Genomic DNA, 12,023 nt, shown 5'->3' with positions numbered 1-12,023 from the left:
CGCGTGCGGTGCACGCCTTGCACGCCCGCTTACGGCGGGCCTGCAGCGTAGGTAGTCATAGTTAAATAGGCGGCGGCATAATCGGTATTGCACACGGGCGTTCAAACAGCTAGCGGCGCCCCTGCTTACCATCAGTTATTCTTCATTAAATTTTTAAACATATTTATTTAGTCAATATTGTTGTTATTCACAAAGCAACGGTCGATATTTGTATGATCAAAAATAAAGTTTATTTAATTTATTAAATAACTAGCAGATAAGCCCGGTGTTGCTCGGGCAAAAAAGTAACGATAGTTAAGATTAAGATTATTACATTATAGCAAATCTTACCCGTTTTCATACAATGCAAGAATTAGGTCCCCCTGTTTCCAGACTAATTGGAGAATTTTTAGATGGATCTAAAAATATGTTCGATTTTCCACAAAAACGCAAAAAACCGCATCTGAGCATTGTAAATCTTGTAAGTCGATTTCTCCTAACATTTCCATTGTTAACACTTTCATTCTTGACATGTCCATTGTTGACACTTCCATTGTTAACAGTTCCCCCGCGGGGAAGTGTTAACAACTCTCCCCCGCGAAGGGAATTTCGAAAAATCTTTTCTTAGTGTACGTACCCCATTAAAATGCAATCAAAAATGCAAAAAACCGCATCTAAAGTAGTACAGTAGAAACCGAGTTCTTCAGGGTAAGCCTTAATCCTCTCCCTCTTCCCCACGGGGGGATTTCAAAAAATCTGTTCTTAGTGTACATTCTCGTGATGTACCCTAACTGTGTACCAAATTTCAACTTTCAACTCCTAACCGTTTGGGCTCTGCGCTTACTATTATTATTATAATCAACCCATCTCGATTATATATGTAGATTTCACAACAACCAGAACTTATAACACTTGTTGAGTATTGAGCTGAATCCTCATTTTTGCTCCTCCGTTGATCTGGCAACATTAGTGAACGACGATGTGTTGAGCTGGCAACAACAATACATCATACAATTGCAACAAAAAGAAATTAATTTATATCATTAAATGTAAATTATAATTTATTTTAACGAAACGTAAATTTAAACTACAGTGTATTCACATAGAACATATTCTTGAAGTGTTTCCAACATACACATACAAAACACAAACACAAATATCTAATTGAACAGCTTCCAGCATAGTCGCTATCGATCCTCGAGGTGACAAACGATTTACCTGGAACTCCGATAAATTATTAATGATCGCTATGGTATTATTTTAATTATATTCTTATATATGACTGAAGCAATACTAATATAAAAAAAGAATAGATATACAAGGTGTGACAATTGAATTCCTGGAATGGCCACGTAGTGTTGCCCGTGACATAATTATATCGAAATGACATGTTCATTCGTGTCCGAACATGTTTGAACTAATACGTGCGTAAATTTCAGAGCTAGTTGTTAATTAGCAGTTGGGAAGATAAGTTATCTTTTCCAACAGCTAATTCCCAACTCTGACGGTTTGTTTCTGGACGTGTAGGCCCAGAAACAAACCGTCAGAGCATTCAACGGAAATCCCCATAAGTTATAGGGAAATCCCCATAACTTATGAGGATTGTCCAGGACAGAATGGACAGAATGGACAGAATGAACTCAAGGCGTCTGTAAGACCCACCAGTTCCGACTTTTACTTTACCTTCTCTGCCCACGTTATTCATCTTCTCCAACTCAGATATAGGCATCTATCGCCCTTTCAAACAGACTTGGGGAAAAAGTTAAAGTCACTACATGTCTGAAAATAGTGGGCATTATCCAACCGCTCAGGTTTTCATAGGCTAATAAAACAAGCTTTCTACGTTACCTTTATTCCTGAAACAATTATCAATAGCTTCAGGAAGACTGGTATCACATACGAGGACTTCGCTATTTTAAAAATCTCTTGACATGACTAATAATTTAACAGAGTAGCAGCCAGCTGTGAGTGTAAGCTTAGACAGTGTCCTAGTTTTGCCGACAGTATCTACGAACATAAAAGAACCAAACAACAGCGAAAAAGTAATGCGAGGCAAGCTAAATATGTGAATCCCTTTTCTGGAACATCTTCCGAAATATGGAAAAGGTAAGAATTCATTTACATTGACTGCATTGTAGAATTTGAATAAAATAAAACGTGTTGTTAATGTCAACATCATAGGAAATGCGTTGGTTGCTGTGTTTTGGCCTATATCCTATTAAATAGGCCAAAAACTAACTTTGATTTATTTGATTCTTTACAGGAATGTCCAGCAAATAACAGAAGCTGATATCGGAAACCAAAAAAAGGCAACGATTGTGACTGTTGAGTCTGTGGTCACAATTGTAATGATGTTAAAACGAAAACAAAGTGGCAATGGGTGCAATGCAGTTTCTGTTTGGTTTCGTATCATACGAAACTCCAAGCATCATATGAAAAAGAGAAAGATGTATTTAAATGTTTCAAATGTGCCTAGCGATTCAGATGAAGATTAAAGCTATTTTATGCATGTGCACGCACGAATGCTTGCTAGTTAAGAAGTGTAAGAAATATATGTATTGTAATAAAATTAACTCAATTAACAATGAAATATAAGCTAAAATATACTCTGACGAAATTAGCAATGTATTGTCACAAGCTTACCCGTTAAATTACGAATGGTACACAAAACAAAAAATATATCACTAGAAAATCAAGATATGAAAATGCAGCCATATTCCATTATTTATTGTTAACATTTCCATTTACGAAATACGCACCCAATAATAAAAGATTTATTAATTTTTTTCACAAATTTGTGAATGTTTACCCTAATTTTTTCAATTTGAATTGAATTTTAAACGATTTTAAAGTTAATACAAAACAAATTTTCCTTACCGGATATTTGTAAAACTTGGATATTTTTCTGCTGTCCGCTTCAAGAGATCTTTGTTTTGATTTAAACTCTAAAAGAAAGAAAGAAAAGAAAACCTGTGTAAATAAACAAAACTCATTACTTCTTAATGAATTGTAAAAATAATCTGTTGTATGAATAAGCTTGCACAATCTAGCTGTAGTACTTCAAACACAGATATAATGTTTGGCACACATCTATAGTAAAACATTGGTTTGAAATAATTGATGTTATTTGATATATCGACATAAAAACACCGAAATATTTTAATACAATTTACTGATAAAATTAACTTCTATGAAAAATATTTCAGAACAATTTTTTATCTAATCATCACTATAGTATAAACATTTTTTGAAAAGTTTGGGTTAATAATATTTAAAAATCTGATATTTTTTGATTTTCTTTTTAAAATTTGATTTATTTATCATAAATCTATAATTTGTCTTAGACAAATCAAATTTTAGCATAAAAACTCCCTAAGATAGTTTTAAACATCCAGAAATTTTCTAATAAAATCGCCAGTTATTTTTAGTAAATTTAAAAATATTTTCATTGATTTATAATTGAAAGTTTCGAAGAAACTTGACACTATTCTGAAAAATTATATTTCTGACAAATTGTATATTGAAATTTGTTGGGATATCTTATGACATATTTGTGTAATATAAATTATATTATATTGTAATTTATATAATTTTTTTTTTTACTCTTACAATTTTAATAATAAATTTTAGGATCTACATAATTAGGTAGTTGTCTATTTTATATTTAAAATCAAAATTAGAAATTATTATATTTAAAATAGCTGGCACTTTGTATAGACGAAATTCGTATTCGGTTGAATTCGTTACCATTGTAATGTTTATTCACACACGAGATCGTAAATCTTCTTCACCAAAATCGCTAACGTAATTACGGGGTGTAACTATATTAACTTAGATACTATAAACACATTGTAACTGCTTATCATTATAGTATTTAAATTTATTAAAATAATAAATAGGCATAAAACGTTAAATACAATATCAAAATTTTTAACACTAACTTAGAATTTTAACTTTTAATATTAAAAATGGTTAAAATAAATTTAAGAATTTACATCTTGACGAAAATGAATTTTTTTTATCACAAAAAGTACATCTTAAATTTGTATTTAACTTATTTTATCATTAAAGGATAACAGGGCGAGAATTAACCATTCTCATTTCTTGGTCTTTTGCTTGTCCCGGGATTTTGGAAAAANTCCTTCTCAATTTGTACTTGTACGCATTCGAACAGTTCTATAGCATATCAAATCGCAATTATTTTGTTAATAATTCTTCTCACATGGGTCTAAGTATAATTAAGTACTATTAAAAAAAATGAACTTAGATCAAACTTCTAAGTTAGACGGTAATTTTCGTTTTTTAAATAAAACATAATACAAAATATTATTGTAAATTTTTATAAGATTTTAAAAAGCAAATGTGGTCGATACTCCGATCACTCAATCCGGTTCGTATTTTAGTAATGAAAAGTCCTTTTATCGAGAATACCCTTTTCCATTCAATTGATGCGAGTGGAATCGTTTTTAATGCATTTAAGAGAAGACTGATATTATGTGTTTTTTCACCCGTAGCCTGAAAGATTTCGAGATGTATTCTTGATTTGTCTACCTCATCTGCTTTAACAGAAACATCAATATAGCCCAATAATTCGGCAGTTCGCTTGTCTTTAGTAATCAGGTTTATGAAGAAAAACTTCATATTTGCAGAATTCGTAATCATTTGTATCCTTGCCCAATACCCAATTTGCACAATCTGGCATAATGCAGTTATTGAAGCCATGGGGTATGGTTAAGCACAATTATTCTAGATATTAATTCCAGATAGTTCTGACAAGTAAAGAATTTTTAGAGTCTGCCACAAATAAGCTACGTATTGATTATTGTCCATTTGAGACATGCTATAACGCGGAAAAATTTAAGAAACTAATAAGTAGGTTTAAAACTAATAAATACAAATGAATTCTGACAAATTATGAGTTAATTATACTCTCTATTTGCTAAATTTTCTCAACCTTAACACAAAATAAGAAAAAAGTAAACTTTAAGAAACTTGCAGAATTTCCCGGGATGAGAAAAATTTCCCTGATTAAAAAAACAACCGAAATCCCGGGATCCCGACAGACAAACCCTAGAATTAACCATATTCGAAGAGAGAAAAAACAGAAAATTTAGTAATATGTTTTTTAAAAATTCTATGCCTTGGAAATTATTGTATTCACAAAAGTTTCTTACTTTAGCAATTAGTCACTTACGCGACAGGTGGGACCGAGCGATAACCGCGTAAGTCGAATTCACGTAAGTCGGGGTATAATTTCGCATACAAATACATACAAATTATTTTTATATGGTGCCAGAGACTAAAGAAAACAATAATTTAGAAAAAAAATGTTTCCAAAAGTCTCAGAGAGAGCTCGTTGTTTTGTCTCATAGCTTCATGCAGATGTGCAAACGATCGTCTTGTGTAATGAGCTTTGAATGTTTTGATGACTCCCTGATCCATCGGTTGAAACAAGCTGGTTGTATTTGGTGACAAAAATAAAACTTTCACACGTGGGTCAAAATTAGTTAAAGTTGCAGGGGGATGACCTGGTGCGTTGTCGATTATGAGCATCACTTTAAATGGAATTTGTTTAGATTGGCAATAACGTTCGACTTCAGGTATGAAGTGATGACCAAACCAGTCCTCAAAAAGGGAAGCTGCCACCCAAGCTTTACGATTCGACTTCTAAATCACAGGCAAGCCAGCTTTAGATTTTTTTTAATGCTCTTGGATTTTCCGAGCGATAAACTAAGAGAGGTTTTAACTTACAATCACCAGCTGCATTCGCGCCAACCATCACCGTCAATCAATCTTTAGCGGCCTTAAAACCTGGAAAGGTTTTCTCTTCAGGCGTGATAAACGTTCTTTTAGGCATCTTCTTCCAGAACAGGTCAGTCTCATCTACGTTGAATGTGGTTTGGCTGGTATAGCCACCTTCATCTATCATAGCTTTGAATTTCTCTAGATAGTAAGACGCAGCCTCTTTATCAGCACTTGCTGCCTCTCCACTTTCTGCAATGCTATGCCAATTACAGCGTCTTTTGAATCGGCTGAACCAACCGTTACTAACTTTAAACTCTTCATCTTTAGCCATCTCTCCAGCATCCTCTTTCAATTTCTCAAAAACTAGCTTATGTTGAGAGCACACCGTGTTCTGATCAACAGGACAATTTTTCGCATTTACTCCATTATTACACCATAATTTTAACATTGTTTCCATCTCAGCGATAATACCGTGAAGTTCACGAATGATGCTTGAATTTAAAGATTGAACATTTTTCACAGCTTGAGAAATTTTTCTTTACCTTTTATAATTGTTCTGACCGTCGATTCCGGTAGATCAAACTTCTTTGCCAATTCACAAATTTTCATTTATGTATCGAAGTTAATAATGTTAACTTTACATTCCAAAGATAAAGTTTTTCTTTTCTTGTTTGATTCAGAAGAATCAGTTCTTCTTCGTTTGAATGACATAGTAGAGTCTCTCAAGTCTCTGTAGATATAACAAATACAGAAATAAATTGTAGCTATGCGTCGATTCCACGCGACACGTCCGAACATATAAGCTGAACAATAGTGTGGTGGACGTAAGTAATCAAGAGTTGCGTGGTGCTCAAACAAAAGAGGAATCGACGAGATTTGAAAATCGCGTAACTCCGGGTTCGCGTAAGTCGGGGTATTACTGTAATAAAAATAAATCGGATAGACATAGAAACTGTTAATATTTCTATCGTTATTTTAATAAGAATAAAGACAGAAGCTTTAACTTTTAATCAATAAGAACACATTTTAAGTACATGAACAAAATTTAAAAAATACTCGAACATAATGTTAAGAAATCAATAAATTTCATAACATTATTTCACAGTAAAATTCATTTTTTAATTAATTAATTAAAATAAATAATTATAAAATATAAGTTCGATAAAGTTAAACGTGGAAAAATGTCATTGGTGCTTGCAGACATGACATAATAAGTTCTGGAACAATAGGATTAGTCGTGATAAAACATATTAGCTGAATGACCGAAGAATACAAGACGTATTTGACTCGTATGTATCTTTAAAATGATAACATTTAAATGCATGTATTTATTGGAACGATCTATATTTTAATATTATATAGCTTAAATATAATAATGATCCTTTTATTGCATGTTTACTGCATGGGGCAGATAGGTTCGATATTAACTGTTGTTATTAATATAATTATAATGTTTTTTAATTTAGAATATTATATTATTATTTTAAATTATGATATCGAAGTAAATGAAGGTTAATTCATTGTATTTAATATATCTTCTATATAGATATATGTAATAATAATCCCACAAGTTGTCCAGATATGTCAATTAAATTAATATTTATTTAATTTATGGCATAAAGATTTTATTTTAATTAATATGATTAATTAATCAATCACATCTTTATTAATGTACAGGGTGTTTACAAATGATTGGTTTATTTATAATTTATTAATGGAATGCGCTCAATCATTTGTAAACACTTTGTATTAGTGAATTTTCCCTGTTTTCAATTGCATTAGATTCGCTAAAGTCAATTTTCTTTGTAAACAATCTTCGAGATGGTATAAAAACTATATTGTCTGCATATTGCACTGAATGCACTTCCCCCCATCAAAGATTCTATCCTCTTCTCTCTCAAATATTTTATCTAGATCATAAAGCGTCGAATTGAATATGGAGACAGAGAATCGCCCTGTAGCCGGTCCCGTTGAATATCAAAAGATTGGTATTGAAACCATCGACATCTTATTATTTTACAAAATCCAAACAATTGCCCTAATCACATTTATGTCAACATTGTTATCTCAGGCGCTACCAAACACCTGAGATAACAATGTTGACCTAAGGTTTATAAATGTCGGGTTTATAAGGTTGACATAAGGTTTAAAGAATAAACGCCTTTGTAAATCCAACAGTGTACTGTATACATACATTATTCGTAATTTTCTAGACAATTTTACTGAACCAAAGTTGTTAACACTAAAATGTACAGTATAATTCTACTATTCTTAATGAGAGTTAATCTGATAAATCTGTTTATTAAATATCTGACTTCATTACTTCTTGATGCAATTCTCTAGAATATGATAGCAACACCATAGAGAAATTTTTTTTTGTTTTTATCCATTGTGAGAATCTTTTAACTAATACTGCTGTAAATAATATTTTAAAGACATATAACGTAGCAATGAGTCCGTCTATAATTAGCTGGATTCGATTTTTCATCTCTTTTATGCAACATCGAAAAATAAGTAAATAAATAAATAAGAAAATTCCACATCTTTTGATAGATTATATTGTTAATTTCTGTTAATAATTCAATTGCATTTTCTAGTAACTTTTTAAAAGTTTAACTGGAATTAAATCTATTCTTGTGGGTGTTTTAACCTTCATATTTTTAATTTCTATCTTCTATTGAAGGAAATGTTTCGTATACTTGAAAATTATCTGTTTTCCTTTATTAAATTTCTTTTTCTAATATTTGTAATTACATCCTTAATATAGCAGACATTATTCAGGAACGAATAAATATGTTTTCATCGTGTTTTTGTCGTTTTGTTACGAAACTTTTCTATAAAGAATACCGAACGGAAGTTATTAAACTAAGTTCTTCTTTTGCAAAATCTTGCACATCTTTTGCATAGTCTGTATACAAATTTTGGCGTCAACCCGCTTATTGGTGATAGCTACAGAGTATTTTGGAGAGGGAAACTAATTATGCCGTAGTCCTTTGACTGTTATATTGAGTTATCGTCCAACAAACGAGGATGAAAATCATATATAGCCAACAGAGAATGTGATGATTGGATGAGGGTAACGCCTTATTGGTTACTAACGGATAATTTTAACTTTCGAATTACTTAATGTATAAAAAGCATTAATCATTTAATATACAGAGTGGCCATTTAGAGCAAAATGATTATCTGTTTAAAATCCTTCCGGATTAGCAAAACGAATCATCCTTTCTGTCTGTCCATGCTTTAGCTGCCAGTGACATTTCAGTATAACACAACTTCATCTGAAAAAATTTTTTCTTCACTGTTTGTTAGTTTAACAATCCACATTTCTGTTCGTTTCTGCTAAAATATTACCAAATTCTTCTGAGAACAATTTTCTTTTTGTTACTTGAATATTCCAATTAATGATACGAATGTGACTGATTCCCTTTTACATCTCCGACTATTCAATTCAGGCTTAATTCTAAAAAAGTCTCTATAAATACATAACAATTAGTAATCAAACCATATGTTTTCTCGTTACTTTCACGGCTGTTATATTTAACAAAGGGAAAGTACGGCGATCGGGTAAAAAATGATCCCCGAAGATTTTTACATTTTTGGACTCGGGACACCTTGAAATGTCGAGAAATTTAAAAAAAATGTTTTTTTTTTTCCTGTATGCATGGATGTTTATGTGTGGGGGGAGGCACGATTTTGTTAACCCTCTTTGAAGCTTAATAACTCCTGTGCTTTTCTGAAATATTGCAGGGATGTTTGTGTATTAGAGAATTGATGCTATTAAATTTTGGTGATTAAAGATCGAGAGGGATGGGGGACATAAAGGGGATTATGTGTATCTCTAGTAGGTTAGATTTAATGACGATTTTACTCGTTATTAACATTTATAATTTTTTTTTTTTATAAAACCCATCCCTTCCCTCAAAATTAAGCTTTCTGCCATTTTATAATAGTTAAAAATATAAAAAGTTTTCAAATAAAATATCATAACAGATGAAACCATCTAATGTTGCCGGTAAAGTTAAGCAATTCGTTGCTGGATTTTTTTCTTTTTTATATTAGTCATTTCATAATGAAATTTGCTTACTACTTCTTTTGATTTGAATATAGTACTGAAACATCTTAGCAAGAGATATGCATATTTGGATACCTCAATAATTTCTTCTTCATTTCTAGTACGTAAAATAAAAGTTTAATACATAAAAATAAAATGTACAAAACTTTTATTTTATGTACTAGAAGCAACTTATTTAAATGAGTCTCCCAATTTAAATGTTGTATAGGGCCCGCTAGAGGTTTAATCCTGCACTGCATGTGCCAAATAGCATAAAAATAAGGGCCGATAGTCCATCAAAGAAAATGCTTGTTCATAGGTAAATCTTCTTGAAAAGTGCCTGATATGAATAATTTAGAAGTATTATTACAGTCAAGCTCTAAATTTGTGGATAAAGAAAAGGAACTAAATATACCGGAATAAATTCTGAGGAGAAATTTAATACAATTCTGAAAAACTGTATTTCAGTGTAGAAGTTGAAAACACTACATCAGTAGAAGTTCTATAGAAAATAGATAGATTAATACAAACTTTATAAATCTCAAGCACATATAGAACAATTCGTTATTCTAAAAATCTGTTTGATAGATTAGAAAAGAAGTTAGAAAGCGTGGTAAAAGGTTTCGGGACTAAAAATTAATTGAGTGACAACAATATTTAAATAAAATTATAATCTTATGAACCAAAATAAAATAATGGTGTATAACTTACTCAATACTGACCTAGATTCGTTAAAAGACGTCTTATTAATTACTTAAGGATATGGGATTTTGTGAATAAGATTTTGGAAATTCAAATGATCAATTATACTTTCTATTTGCAAAATTTCTCAACCTTAATACAAAATAAGAAAAAAGTAAACTTTTAAGAAATTTGCGGGATTTCCCAAAACGAGAAGAATTTCCTAGATTAAAAAACAGCGGGGATCCCTTTAAGAGAAACCCTAATGCACATGCAACAATATTTCGCTTTAATGCTTACCTTAAAAACATTTTAAATCTTAAGAAGAAATTTAAATTTAAATTAAATACTCATTATCAACAAAACTAATTTGAAGTAAAGTACGTTGAGAAATATATCCGAAAAAGTCTGTTACTGGTACAGTACATAATACACCACGTGGTCAATTTGCGGTGATTACCGATTGTTATTTTGAACAGCGAATATAAGAGGACAAGTAAACCAGGTAGAAAAGTTTATCTTAGAATCGAAAAAATACGATATTTTCATAAAGGTTTTCAAGATTTCAGTCCCTAAATCGAATTAAGTAAAATCAAAAATATAAAATGCCGATTTTTATCTTAAAACCTTTACCGGTATCTATACAGATTGGTTTTATTATATTATTAATAAGTTTTATGAGCTATATTGCATTTACGTTTATATTTAAGATTAAAAATTAACTTATTCAAAGTATGTTTCAATTTAATATTATCATTTACAAAATATACTTAACTATTAAAAAATGGTGAAGTAGTCATTGAATTCGGATTTCCAGTTGTGTAATTCAAGTAAAAATACCATGCTCAGTTTGACGTCGTAGTATGGTATTATATAAACAACACAATCAATACTGTACTCATATCAATGTAATCTATATTTTCCCTCATAAAAATTCTATTGGTTTAAGCCACTTTCATAACATTCTGTAATTTTGAATGTTAGCGAGTATTTCGTGATTAATTCAATAAAAAATGATGCAATTATCAAGTTGATTGAATAAGCCATAATTCATTTAATGAATAGTCTACAAATCGATTTTATTTCAAACTTCTATTAGGCCTATACTAAATGATTAAACGAAAGTAGACCTTGAGGATCAATACAAAATCACAGTAAAAATTACCCCATACAATCAAATCACAGCGTTATATAATACATAAGAATGAAATATATAATACACTGAAATATCTGTATATTTGTATTATTATCCATTTTAATGAGAAACGTCGTTGAGGACGGGCCAACCTAGCAGTTGGCCCGTCCTCAACGACACGATGACATGGCATGGTAATAAATGAAAGTGAAATAAATAAATACGTTCTCAAATACAACAAAGATTAAAAAGTATGAAATAAAGAAAGGCACGAGTCAGTAATAATACACTTTAATAATATACCGTAGGTCCTTGTTTTTTACACATAAATAAAAGAATAATTAAACACTGTATATCTCTTAATAGTATATTTTTGCTTCTGTCTTTTCTATTTACCATATACGAATTTGACTGAGGGGTTTTTTTCTT

General features: G+C 30.8%; 1 long non-coding RNA gene and 1 pseudogene across 1 annotated transcript; one reads left to right on the top strand and one right to left on the bottom strand.

Annotated features, from left to right (window-relative positions):
- The first annotated feature begins 325 nt into the window (after nt 1-325).
- Nucleotides 326-2,904, top strand: LOC111627836. Its single transcript, XR_002757073.1, has 3 exons — nt 326-1,231; nt 1,930-2,085; nt 2,243-2,904. It is a non-coding gene; the product is annotated as an uncharacterized LOC111627836 (long non-coding RNA).
- A 2,391-nt stretch (nt 2,905-5,295) lies between these two features.
- Nucleotides 5,296-6,172, bottom strand: LOC111627818 (annotated as a pseudogene).
- Between the last annotated feature and the right edge of the window lie 5,851 nt (nt 6,173-12,023).

The sequence above is a fragment of the Centruroides sculpturatus genome, unplaced genomic scaffold (genome assembly GCF_000671375.1).
Source record: "Centruroides sculpturatus isolate CEXI.00-Female unplaced genomic scaffold, Cexi_2.0 scaffold377, whole genome shotgun sequence".
Classification (NCBI taxonomy): domain Eukaryota; kingdom Metazoa; phylum Arthropoda; class Arachnida; order Scorpiones; family Buthidae; genus Centruroides; species Centruroides sculpturatus.
The sequence above is the reverse complement of the archived record's forward strand: the minus strand, read 5'-3'. Positions and strand labels throughout refer to the sequence as shown.